The sequence below is a fragment of the Heteronotia binoei genome, chromosome 9 (genome assembly GCF_032191835.1).
Source record: "Heteronotia binoei isolate CCM8104 ecotype False Entrance Well chromosome 9, APGP_CSIRO_Hbin_v1, whole genome shotgun sequence".
Lineage (NCBI taxonomy): Eukaryota > Metazoa > Chordata > Lepidosauria > Squamata > Gekkonidae > Heteronotia > Heteronotia binoei.
In genome coordinates this window covers 117,865,334-117,877,353 of record NC_083231.1, presented here as the reverse complement: position 1 = coordinate 117,877,353, position 12,020 = coordinate 117,865,334, and positions in this window count along the sequence as shown.

The following is a 12,020-nucleotide window of genomic DNA, read 5'->3' as shown; positions in this document are numbered from 1 at the left end:
ACTTGTAGTCCTTGCATCCTCTCCGGCTGCCACAGGCATCTCCTCGGGGAATCTGGCCGGCGGAGGTGGGGGGAGCTTTGCCCCCAGAGGACCATGTGCGTTTCTACCTCCGGAGGATTCAGTCGCTGATTGAAAGGCTTCGGGTTGGGATGGGTTGTCTGTGTTACTTTGAAGAAGTTGGCAGCAACTCGTGAGTAGAGAGGCCAATTCCCCTTCAGTGTTGCCAGAAATGGGGAGGGGGGGAGTCTGCTGAGTACTTCGTTATTCTCTATGTGGAGATAGATTCTCCTAGGGTATAATGGGGAATTGATCTGGAGGTTTCAGGGGCGCTGGGGGTGCTGTGTTTTGAGGTAGAGGCACCAAATTTTCAGTATAGTATCTAGTGTCTCTCCCCAAAGTATCTCCCAAGTTTCAAAACGATTGGACCATGGGGTCCAATTCTATGAGCCCCCAAAGAAGGTGCCCCTATCCTTCATTATTTCCTATGGAAGGAAGACATTTAAAAAGGTGTGCTGTCCCTTTAAATGTGATGGCCAGAACTCCCTTGGAGTTCAATTATGCTTGTCACACCCTTGTTCCTGGTTCCGCCCCCAATGTCTCCTGGCTCCACCCCCAAAGTCTCCTGGCTCCACCCCCAAAGTCCCCAGATATTTCTTGAATTGCCCTTGGCAACCCTACTGCCAGTTACACAACCGGGATCTGAGCCAAGACCTCTCCACTAGATTACCTCCTTTCATTTCACGTGCCGAGCTTCTGGCGGAAGTCCAAAAAGGTCTGGGTCACTGTGCTTGCAGAATCTGGATTGGGTATAAAAAGCGACGTGGTCCGGAGCAGTTAGGATCCCCTTGCGACCAGCAGGCTCCAGAGCAGCAGGAAAGTCTGGGAGCATTTTCGACCCTCCCGGGTGGCCACGATGCATCGAATCGTTCTCGCCGTTTACTTTCTGTGCTTCCTGAGCATGTCTCTTCCTGCTCCGCCGCCTTGCAGCGTGATGTGCAAAGGCGACAAGGATCCTGTGTTGTGTATGAAATCATGCGCCTCATTACACGAAGTAATCTATTCCTCTGTGAGTGACGTCTGTGTGTGTGCGTTTGTGTGTGTGTGAGCAGATGAAGACCCTTGAATGGGGCACATCAAACTCCACATCATTGTGCAGCTCGGAGAATAGAGAGCGGGGATGGCCAAACTGTGGCTCAGGAGCCATATGTGGCTCTTTCACACATATTGTGTGGCTCTCCAAAGCAAGTCAGCTGATGGCTTGGAGAAGGCATTTAAAGTTAAAGTTGCTTTCTTTCCACCTCTCTCTCCCCACCTTCCTTCCTTCCTTCCTTCCTTCCTTCCTTCCTTCCTTCCTTCCTTCCTTCCTTCCTTCCTTCCTTCCTTCCTTCCTTCCTTCCTTCCCTCCTCCCTCCTTCAAACATCTGATCCTCACGTCTTGTGGCTCTCAAACATCTGACATTTATTCTACGTGGCTCTTACATTAAGCGAGGGGCGAAGGAAAAGGCCTTTTGGCTTATCGGCACCTTCTAGGCAGAGGGATTGTGTGGCAGTATTTCCTCTCCTGTGTCATTTTAGATTTTGTATATTTCAATTGGTTTAAAAGGTTGATTGGTGTCTTTTGTGATGTAACCCGCCCTGAGCCCATTCTACAGGAAGGGTGGGCTAAAAATAACATAAAGATATAAAAACATCATAAATAAAATAAGGTGAGTTAGTGTGAGCTAGGTCGCCGTTTTTTCATCTCTGGCTCACCTGTTTTTGTCTTGGTCAGAATCTCTGCAGGGCGGAAAGGTTGGGCATCACGGAAAGAAAGGGAGGTGGAATCCTTACCTGATCCTAGCCAAGAACTCTCCCTGTTTTGTGCTTTATTCCCAGAAGATACAATGATTTATGACATAACAGAGGAACACCGTTCCATTTCTACATGCCCTTTCATCTCTTTGGATTTGAAATTACCCACTTCCTCCTCTTTCTGAAGGTGACCTTCTTTTTAGCCGAAGGGAAGCCAATCCTATTCTTTGTGCTTTTGTTCTAGTGTAACGGGCTGTGTGATGGCTAAGCCAGGTAGCTCTGCTCCCCTCTTGCTGTCTCCACGTACTGGGTAAGTCTTCAAGAACCGCATCTTGAACCGTCCATCTTGAACAAGGGCAGGGCAACATCTCTCCCTTCTTCCCTGTTTCCCCACTGAAGCCAACACCACCCCTGAACAAGGGAAGCTGCCTTAGATGCACTCAGACCACTGGTTCATCTGGTTCAATATGGTCCATGATTGCTGCTAACAGCTCTCCGGAGTCTTAGGTGGGGATTAGTTTCACCAGCACCTGCTAATGCCCCCCCCCTTCCTGAAAAAATCCACGGAGCAAATCAAGACCTTTAGGGCAGTAGGATCAGTTTGGTGTAGTGGTTAAGTGCGCAGACTCTTATCTGGGAGAACCGGGTTTGATTCCCCACTCCTCCACTTGCAGCTGCTAGCATGGCCTTGGGCCACCCAGAGCTCTCTTATCTGGGAGAACCGGGTTTGATTCCTCATTCCTCCACTTGCAGCTGCTGGAATGGCCTTGGGTTAGCCAGAGCTCTCATTGGAGTTGTCCTTGAAAGGGCAGCTGCTGTGAGAGCAATCTCAGCCCCACCCACCTCACGGGGTGTCTGTTATGGGGGGAGAAGATATAGGAGATTGTAAACCGCTTTGAGCCTCTGAGATTCAGTGCGGCAGGTGGAATATAAATTCAATATCTTCTTCTTCTTCTAAATTGTGGTACTTTCTCAGCGCTGTTTTATTGTTTTTAAAATGTTGTTATCTGCCCTCAGCCCATCTGGGAAAGGGCAGAATATAAATTATCTAAACAAACCAACAAACAAATATATAAATAGAGCTGCCTTGCCTCAGTTTTCATCCATTCCTGCCTCGCCATTTTCTGAAGAATGGAGATTTCAGGCAGCATTTTAATAAGGAGGATGGAAAGGGGAGTCAGGCCTTAAAAGGAATGCCCCGTGAGAGTCCCAGTTTAGATTACAGAAGCCAAGCAGCCCCTTCAGCAAGCCGATTTGTTGCTAGGAGACGAGGGCTGCAAAGGGAGTTCATGTCTAAAGAGGCGGTGCCATATAAGGGAACTGTCTGGACAGTCCAGCCACAGATATAAGAGAGATGATGCTTGGGGGGGGGGGGCACAGTGGGAGGGCTTCTAGTGTCCTGGCCCCGCTGATGGACCTCCTGATGGTGCCTGGTTGTTTTGGCAACTGTGTGACACAGAGTGTTGGAGTGGATGGGCTGTTTGCCTGATCCAACAGGACTTCTCTTATGTTTATAGGAAGGCGGCTGGTGTGACCTTGGGCCAGTTCCAGTTCTCTCAGAACTTTCTCAGCCCCGCCTACCTCACTAGATGACTGTTGTGGGGAGAGGAAGGGAAGGCGATTGGAAGCCTCCTTGAGACCCACGAGGGTAGTGGAAAGCAGGGTATGAAAAGAAACTCTTCTTCATAGATGGCGTCAAAGAGAAAGCTCCCCTGCTCCTTTGGGCTAATCTTCGGAGTTGCAGAAAGCCCAAGGGGTGTCGTAAGGCGATGTTTTGCGGTGCCGCTCCTTTCCCTGATTCCTGACGAGTACTAAAAACCAACGGGATATGCCTTGCTGCCCCAAACAACTCTGAGAGTATCTGCTGTTACACAGCACTGCACATCTATTATTTCATTGCACTGTTCTCAGGAGGTTCTGTACATAAGAACATAAGAGAAGCCCTGTTAGATCAGGCCAATGGCCCATCCAGTCCAACACTCTGTGTGGCCGCCACCACTTTCTGTGGCAGTGAATTCCACATGTTAATCACCCTTTGGGTGAAGAAGTACTTCCTTTTATCCGTTTTAACCTGTCTGCTCAGCAATTTCATCGAATGCCCACGAGTTCTTGTGTTGTGAGAAAGGGAGAAAAGTACTTCTTTCTCTACTTTCTCCATTCCATGCATTATCTTGTAAACCTCTATCATGTCACCCCGCAGCCGACGTTTCTCCAAGCTAAAGAGCCCCAAGCGTTTCAACCTTTCCTTATAGGGAAAGTGTTCCAACCCTTTAATCATTCCAGTTGCCCTTTTCTGGACTTTAGTTGCCCTTTTCTGGACTGTACAGTTTCTGCATTCCCCAATAAGCTACATCTGGGACGGTAAGAGTTTCCAATCCCCCAGGGCTGGATCTCGGGGGGGGGGCAGAGGGGGGTGTTGCCCTGGGCGCTGACAGAGGGGGGGCACCAAATTGGGTATGGAGTCCATTGTATTCTATGGGACCATAAGATAGAATGGCCCATAAGGGGGCGCCATTTTTTAAATTTGCCCCCCCCCCCAAAAAAAACATGTACGTCTGGTCCTGCAATCCCCTGGTTTGGAGGCCCTCCCCCCACTTCGGGGTCATGAGAAAGCAGGGGGGATGTCTTCAGGGCGCTCCATTATACTCTATGGAGATTGATTCCTATAGGGTATAATGAAGAATTGATCTGTGGTTATCTGGGGCTCTGGGGCCCTGTTTTTTGAGATAGAAGCACCAAAGTTGCAGCATAGCATCTTGTGCCTCTCCTCAAAATACCCCCTGAGTTTTAAAAAGATTGGACCAGGGGATCCAATTCTATGACCCCCCAAAGAAGGTGACCCTATCCTTCATTATTCCAAATGGAGGGAAGGCATTTAAATGGTGTGTGATCATAAGAACATAAGAGAAGCCATGTTGGATCAGGCCAACGGCCCATCAAGTCCAACACTCTGTGTCACACAGTGGCAGCAAAATTTATATACACACATACACTGTGGCTAATAGCCACTGATGGACCTGTGCTCCATATTTTTATCTAAACCCCTCTTGAAGGTGGCTATGCTTGTGGCCGCCACCACCTCCTGTGGCAGTGAATTCCACATGTTAATCACCCTTTGGGTGAAGAAGTACTTCCTTTTATCCATTTTAACCTGTCTGCTCAGCAATTTCATCGAATGCCCACGAGTTCTTGTATTGTGAGAAAGGGAGAAAAGTACTTCTTTCTCTACTTTCTCCATCCCATGCATTATCTTGTAAACCTCTATCATGTCACCCCGCAGTCGACGTTTCTCCAAGCTAAAGAGTCCCAAGCGTTTCAACCTTTCTTCATAGGGAAAGTGCTCCAGCCCTTTAATCATTCTAGTTGCCCTTCTCTGGACTTTCTCCAATGCTATAATATCCTTTTTGAGGTGCGGCGACCAGAACTGCACACAGTACTCCAAATGAGACTGCACCATCGATTTATACAGGGGCATTATGATACTGGCTGATTTGTTTTCAATTCCCTTCCTAATAATTCCCAGCATGGTGTTGGCCTTTTTTATTGCAAACACACACTGTCTTGACATTTTCAGTGAGTTATCTACCACGACCCCAAGATCTCTCTCTTGGTCTGTCTCTGCCAGTTCGCACCCAATCAATTTGTATTTGTAGCTGGGATTCTTGGCCCCAATGTGCATTACTTTGCACTTGGCCACACTGAACCGCATCTGCCACGTTGACGCCCAGTCACCCAGCCTCAACAGATCCCTTTGGAGTTCCTCACAATCCTCTCTGGTTCTCACCACCCTGAACAATTTAGTGTCATCCGCAAACTTGGCCACTTCACTGCTCACTCCCAACTCTAAATCATTTATGAACAAGTTAAAGAGAACGGGACCCAGTACCGAGCCCTGCGGCACCCCACTGCTTACCGTCCTCCACTGCGAAGACTGCCCATTTATACTCACTCTCTGCTTCCTATTACTCAGCCAGTTTTTGATCCACAAGAGGACTTCTCCTTTTACTCCGTGATTCTCAAGCTTTCTAAGGAGCCTTTGATGAGGAACTTTATCAAAAGCTTTCTGGAAGTCAAGGTAAACAACATTTATCGGGTCTCCTTTGTCCACATGTTTGTTCACCCCCTCAAAGAAATGTAACAGGTTAGTGAGGCAAGATCTTCCCTTGCAGAACCCATGCTGAGTCCTCCTCAATAACCCGTGTTCATCAATGTGCCTACTCATTCTGTCCTTGATAATGGTTTCTACCAACTTTCCCGGTATTGAAGTCAGACTGACTGGCCTGTAATTTCCCGGATCTCCTCTGGAACCTTTTTAAAAGATGGGGGTGACATTTGCTACCTTCCAGTCCTCAGGAACGGAGGCAGATTTCAATGAAAGATTACAGATCTTTGTTAGAAGATCCACAAGTTCAACTTTGAGTTCTTTTAGAACTCTCGGATGTATGCCATCCGGACCTGGTGACTTATTAGTTTTTAATTTGTCTATCAGTTGTAGGACCTCCTCTTTTGTCACCTCAATCTGACTGAGGTCTTTCAACACCCCTTCCAAAACTAGTGGTTCTGAGGCGGGCAAAAAGTTCTCGTCTTCCACAGTGAAGACGGAGGCAAAAAATTCATTTAGCTTCTCAGCCATTTCCCTATCCTCCTTCAGTAATCCTTTTACCCCATGGTCATCCAAGGGCCCCACTGCCTCCCTGGCTGGTTTCCTACTTCTAATATATTTGAAGAAATTAAATGCGAATACCAGAACACCCTTTGGAATTCAATGATGCTTGTCGCACCCTGGCTCCACCCCCAAAGTCTCCAGATATGTCTTGAGTCGGACCTGGGAACCCTAGGGACAATTGATTGCTACGTCACAATTTCAAACGATCAGGCTCCAGGAATGAAGCTTACCTACTGTCCTCTCCTCCGTTACCTTAGCTCAGAGAGCAAGAATGAATAGGTGCTGGTGCTTTTCAGCAGACGTCTCATACCATAATGGAAGGCAATACACACAGCCTGTTCAAGCACTTAGGTTGAGCAAGGGTACAAAGAAAAGGTGCACAAACGCAATCCCCTGTCCCTACACTTGGTACTTATCCTACATAATGCTTCGTTAAAACAGACTAGTATTTCTTGGACTCGTGATAGTTAAAGACCAACATTCCTTTAGTTCTCCGGTTTGGGGCTTCCCCCCCCCTGGTCCCTTCCCACATCGGCAAGATGGAGTCTTAGATAAAATCTTAGTCATTAGGGTTTGTAGAAATTTTCGGGCTCAAGTGCGTGTTCTACTGGAGAAAGTTTTTCTTCCAGATGTTTTGTTCTCAGCCCGAAAGTTTCTAAAAACCCTAATGATGTTACCAGCCGTGAAAACCTGAAATCTTTGATAAAATCTTAGTCCTTTATGGTTTGTGCCCCCCTGATCAGAAGCCAGAAGATACGAGTTCCTTGTCTGTGTCCAAAGAAATTTTAATCTCCACTTAGGATAGACTCTCCCACCCCTGGGGTGTTTCAGGTATTCCTGCCTCACAGAGGAAGAGAATACATTCCAGCTATTTAGCCAATTCCTTCTGTGTCCTGAGCTCCAATATTATAGCCAGGCGTTAGCTGGTGAACTGTTGGTCTTCTTTGGCCAAAGTCAGCAGCATACAGAATCCCTGGCGTTGACTGCTGACTTAGCTGTTACAGAGAAATAGAGCCGAGTGTGTCTTCGTGGTACCAGATTCCAGGTCCCTGAGCATCTCTTGCAGAAGTTTCATATACAAGTTATAATGCATGGAAGGAGATGGCAGATGACCGAGGGATGGTGGCTCAGTGGTAGAGCATGTGCTTGGTAAGCAGAAGGTCCCAGGTTCAATCCCCGGCATCTCCAACTAAAAAGGGGTCCAGGCAAATAGGCATGAAAAACCTCAGCTTGAAGCCCTGTAGAGCCGCTGCCAGTCTGAGTAGACAATACTGACTTTGATGGACGGAGGGTCTGATTCAGTATAAGGCAGCTTCATATGTTCATAACTCTAGTGCTGCAACACCTTCTGAAATTCAATGGCCCAGCAAAAGGAGAACCTGTCCTTTCTGCAAGCTCCGTGATTGCGGTTGAGTTCCAAATTACAAACAGACTGCAATTCCAAGAGCAGAAATACTGGCAACAGTTCTAAGGTAGAGGGCATTTCTCCGTAACACCTAGAACAAAAACGAGATAGTTTATGTGAGAAATGGATTTTTAAAAACAACAACAAACCTAACTGCATTTTGGCAGTGAAGTCAAGGCAAGAAACCTGTTGCCCTTATAATGGTCATAGAACTGCTCGTATCTGTACGCCCTTCGTCCTACCGGGAATTCTGTGTCCAACAAACCAGTAAGCCATTTTATAACAGTCATCATGCGTCCACCCAATGACTTCTGCAATTGATGCAGTCAATGCCTGTGGATTGTTTTCATGATTTAAAATATTCCTTCTCTTTGCAGATCAGCAACTTAGCATTTAACTTGGACTGTGAATAAAAGCTTTTAAAAAGCTGTGGAATGCGGCTGACATCGGAATAAATTAATAAAGCTTTTCCCCCCCGCTTTCAAGAGGAATGATGTTGTTGTGTGACTTTGTATTGCCTTTTGATGAGTGCGTAGTGACAACTCTCTATGATAGGACCCATCTGGCTTGTTTGCCTAACCCTTCCCATCACATGAGAAGAGCCCTGCTGGATCAGACCACTGGTCCATCTAGTCCACCATGCAGTCTCACAGTGGCCAACCAGTTCCTCTGGAGATCCAACAACCAGAAACCTAGAGGGTGAGACCATCTCTTAAAGTTACCTCCTGGCTCTGGGATTCAGAAGATTAGTGCCTCTGGATGTGGAATTTTCCCTCAGTCACTGTGGCTTGTAACCATTGACAAATTTATCCTCCATGAATCTCTCTAATCCCCCTTTCAAGCTGTTTATTCTTGTGGCCATCAATACATCTTCTGGTAGTGAATTCCATTTGCACTCTCTGTCCAAAGAAGTGTTCCCTTTATCTGTGCCATTTATAGAGATCTAGAGGTTGATGTTGCCTGGCATTCTCTATTACCACCTGAAGATTAAAAGGAGCGTATGGTATATCTGCAGCCTCAAAATGGCTGCCACAGGAGGTGGAACCAACCACAAAATGGCTGCTTCAGAAGTTGGAGAGAATGGCAAAATACGAATACCTGAGGTTTCGCATAACTCCCGTGGCAACTCTTCCAAAGTTGAGGCGGAAGTTGCGTTTCACAGAATGCCTTTAAAACTATGTCCTTGCACACAGTGTTAAAACCTTTGTGTTGTGGCAGCAGCTGCTACCGGAACAAGCAGAGCAGATCTCCAATGGCCAATCGAAAGCCCTGCTGGAGAACAGCCCCCTCTGGCTCCAGTTTTGCTAATTTCTTCATGGCTGAACTGGAAAGCAAACTCAGTCTGGAATGAGTCTTTGAACCCTTATTCCAATGAGATTACTTCTTAAATAAACGTCTCATAGATGATGTGTATCTAATTTTACAGACTGAAAATCTTTTGAGGGACTTGGTAACATGGATGACTGGCATTCATCCTAATATAAAGTTTGACAGGTTTAGACGCTGTCGTTTACCAAATGCCAGCTGATGTATTCGCGGTACGCACACATAATAAAACAAGGGACAGGCCTTCTTATCTTCACCATAGGTCATTTTGGTGAAGTGGTTAAATGCACGGACTCTTATCTGGGAGAACCAGGTTTGATTCCCCACTCCTCCCCTTGCATCTGCTGGAATAGCCTTGGGTCAGCCATAGCTCTCTCAAACATTGTCCTTGCAAGGGCAGCTGCTGCAAGAGCTCTCTCAGCCCCACCCACCTCACAGGGTGTCTGTTGTGGGGGAGGAAGGTAAAGGAGATTGTGAGCCGCTCTGAGACTCTTCGGAGTGGAGGGTGGGATATAAATCCAGTATCTTCATCTACCTCACAGGGTGTCTCTTGTGGGGGAGGAAGGGAAAGGAGATTGTGAGCCGCTCTGAGACTCTTCGGAGTGGAGGGCGGGATATAAACCCAATATCTTCATCTACCTTACAGGGTGTCTGTTGTGGGGGAGGACGGGAAAGGAGATTGTGAGCCCCTCTGAGATTCTTCAGAGTGGAGGGCGGGATATAAATCCAATATCTTCATCTACCTCACAGGGTGCCTGTTGTGGGGGGGAAGGTAAAGGAGATTGTGAGCCACTCTGAGACTCTTCAGAGTGGAGGGTGGGATATAAATCCAATATCTTTATCTGCCTCACAGGGTGCCTGTTGTGGGGGGGGGAAGGTAGAGGAGATTGTGAGCCACTCTGAGGCTCTTCAGAGTGGAGGGTGGGATGTAAATCCAATATCTTCATCTATCTTACAGTGTGTCTGTTGTGGGGGAGGAAGGGAAAAGAGATTGTGAGCCCCCCTGAGACTCTTCAGAGCAGAGGGCGGGATATACATCCAATATCTTCATCTACCTCACAGGGTGCCTGTTGTGGGGGGGGGGAAGGTAAAGGAGATTGTGAGCCTCTCTGAGACTCTTCAGAGTGGAGGGCAAGATATAAATCCAGTATCTTCATCTACCTCACAGGGTGTCTGTTGTGGGCGAGGAAGGGAAAGGAGATTGTGAGCCACTCTGAGATTCTTCGGAGTGGAGGGCGGGATATAAATCCAATATCTTCATCTACCTCACAGGGTGTCTGTTGTGGGGGAGGGAGGTAAAGGAGATTGTGAGCCGCTCTGAGACTCTTCGGAGTGGAGGGCAGAATATAAATGCAATATCTTCATCTACCTCACAGGGTGTCTGTTGTGGGGGAGGAAGGGAAAGGAGATTGTGAGCCGCTCTAAGACTCTTCGGAGTGGAGGGTGGGATATAAATCCAATATCTTCTTCTACTTTACAGGGTGTCTGTTGTGGGGGAGGAAGGGAAAGGAGATTGTGAGCTGCTCTGAGACTCTGATTCAGAGACAAGGATGGGGTATAAATCTGCAGTCTTCGTCTTCTTCTTTCACCCTCCTCACTTGTGCAGAAGCTTACCCTGTGGACAATTTTGGAGGATCAAGGACAACAGTACTTCAGAGAAGGATTATCAAGAGGACAGTAAATGCTTGGCAAAGGAATTTTGCTCATGAGGTTAGCCACAGGATGTGGTGTAGGTAGTGAGGTGCACGGCAAACGTTAGGGACAGACCCGGGCTGTTTGAGGTTGGCACAGGTACTAAGGAACCACGTTCATTGTGGGGGTTGGATTATTCCCCCTAGCAAGACAAATACAGAAGATTATTGATCAACATTGGCACATTATTAGTGATATCAGTGGTTGTCAGTTACCGCCTTATATTGGTTGTAGAAGAACTAGAAATATTAAGGATCAGCTTGTGCATTCAGATATGTATTTGAGGAACATGCGTGTTGAAGGTATAAATGGACATTTTGCGTGTAAACATTGTTTGGTCTGCTCCCAAGTTCATGAGGTAAAAACGTTTGTTCCCTACCCAGGAGGTCCTACCAACCAATTACAGCATTCTTCTTCCTGTGCCACAAGATTTGCTGTCTATCTTATCATAAGAACATAAGAGAAGCCACGTTGGATCAGACCAATGGCTCATCCAACCCAACACACTTTGTCACATAGTGGCCAAACATCCAGGCACCATCAGGAGGTCCACCAGTGGGGCCAGGACACTAGAAGCCCTCCTACTGTTGCCTCACCCAAGCATCAAGAATAAAGAGCATCACCGCCCCAGACACTGCTCCTAACCCAACCAGTCTATTCCAAAGGATGCCATGCCCACTGGTATGAAAAGAAGACGATATTGGATTTATATCCCACTTTCCACTCTGAATTTCAGAGTCTCAGAGCGGCTCACAATCTCCTTTATCTTCCTCTCCCACAGCAGACACTGTGTGCGGTGGGTGGAGCTGAGAGGGCTCTTACAGCAGCTGCCCTTTCAAGGACAACCTCTGCCAGAGATATGGCTGACCGAAGGCCATTCCAGCAGGTGCAAGTGTAGGAGTGGGGAATCAAACCCGGTTCTCCCACATAAGATAGCTATGGCTGACGCAACGCTATGCTAGCATGTGCAAGTGGAGGAGTGGGGAATCAAACCCAGTTCTCCCAGATAAGAGTCCACACATTTAACCACTACACTAAATTGGCTCGCTACACCAAAAGCCTGCCAACTCATCTCCCTCAGCAGCTGCACGTATAGATTCGACACCACTTAAAGAGGCCTTGGTCCGCCCTCTCTTGAAA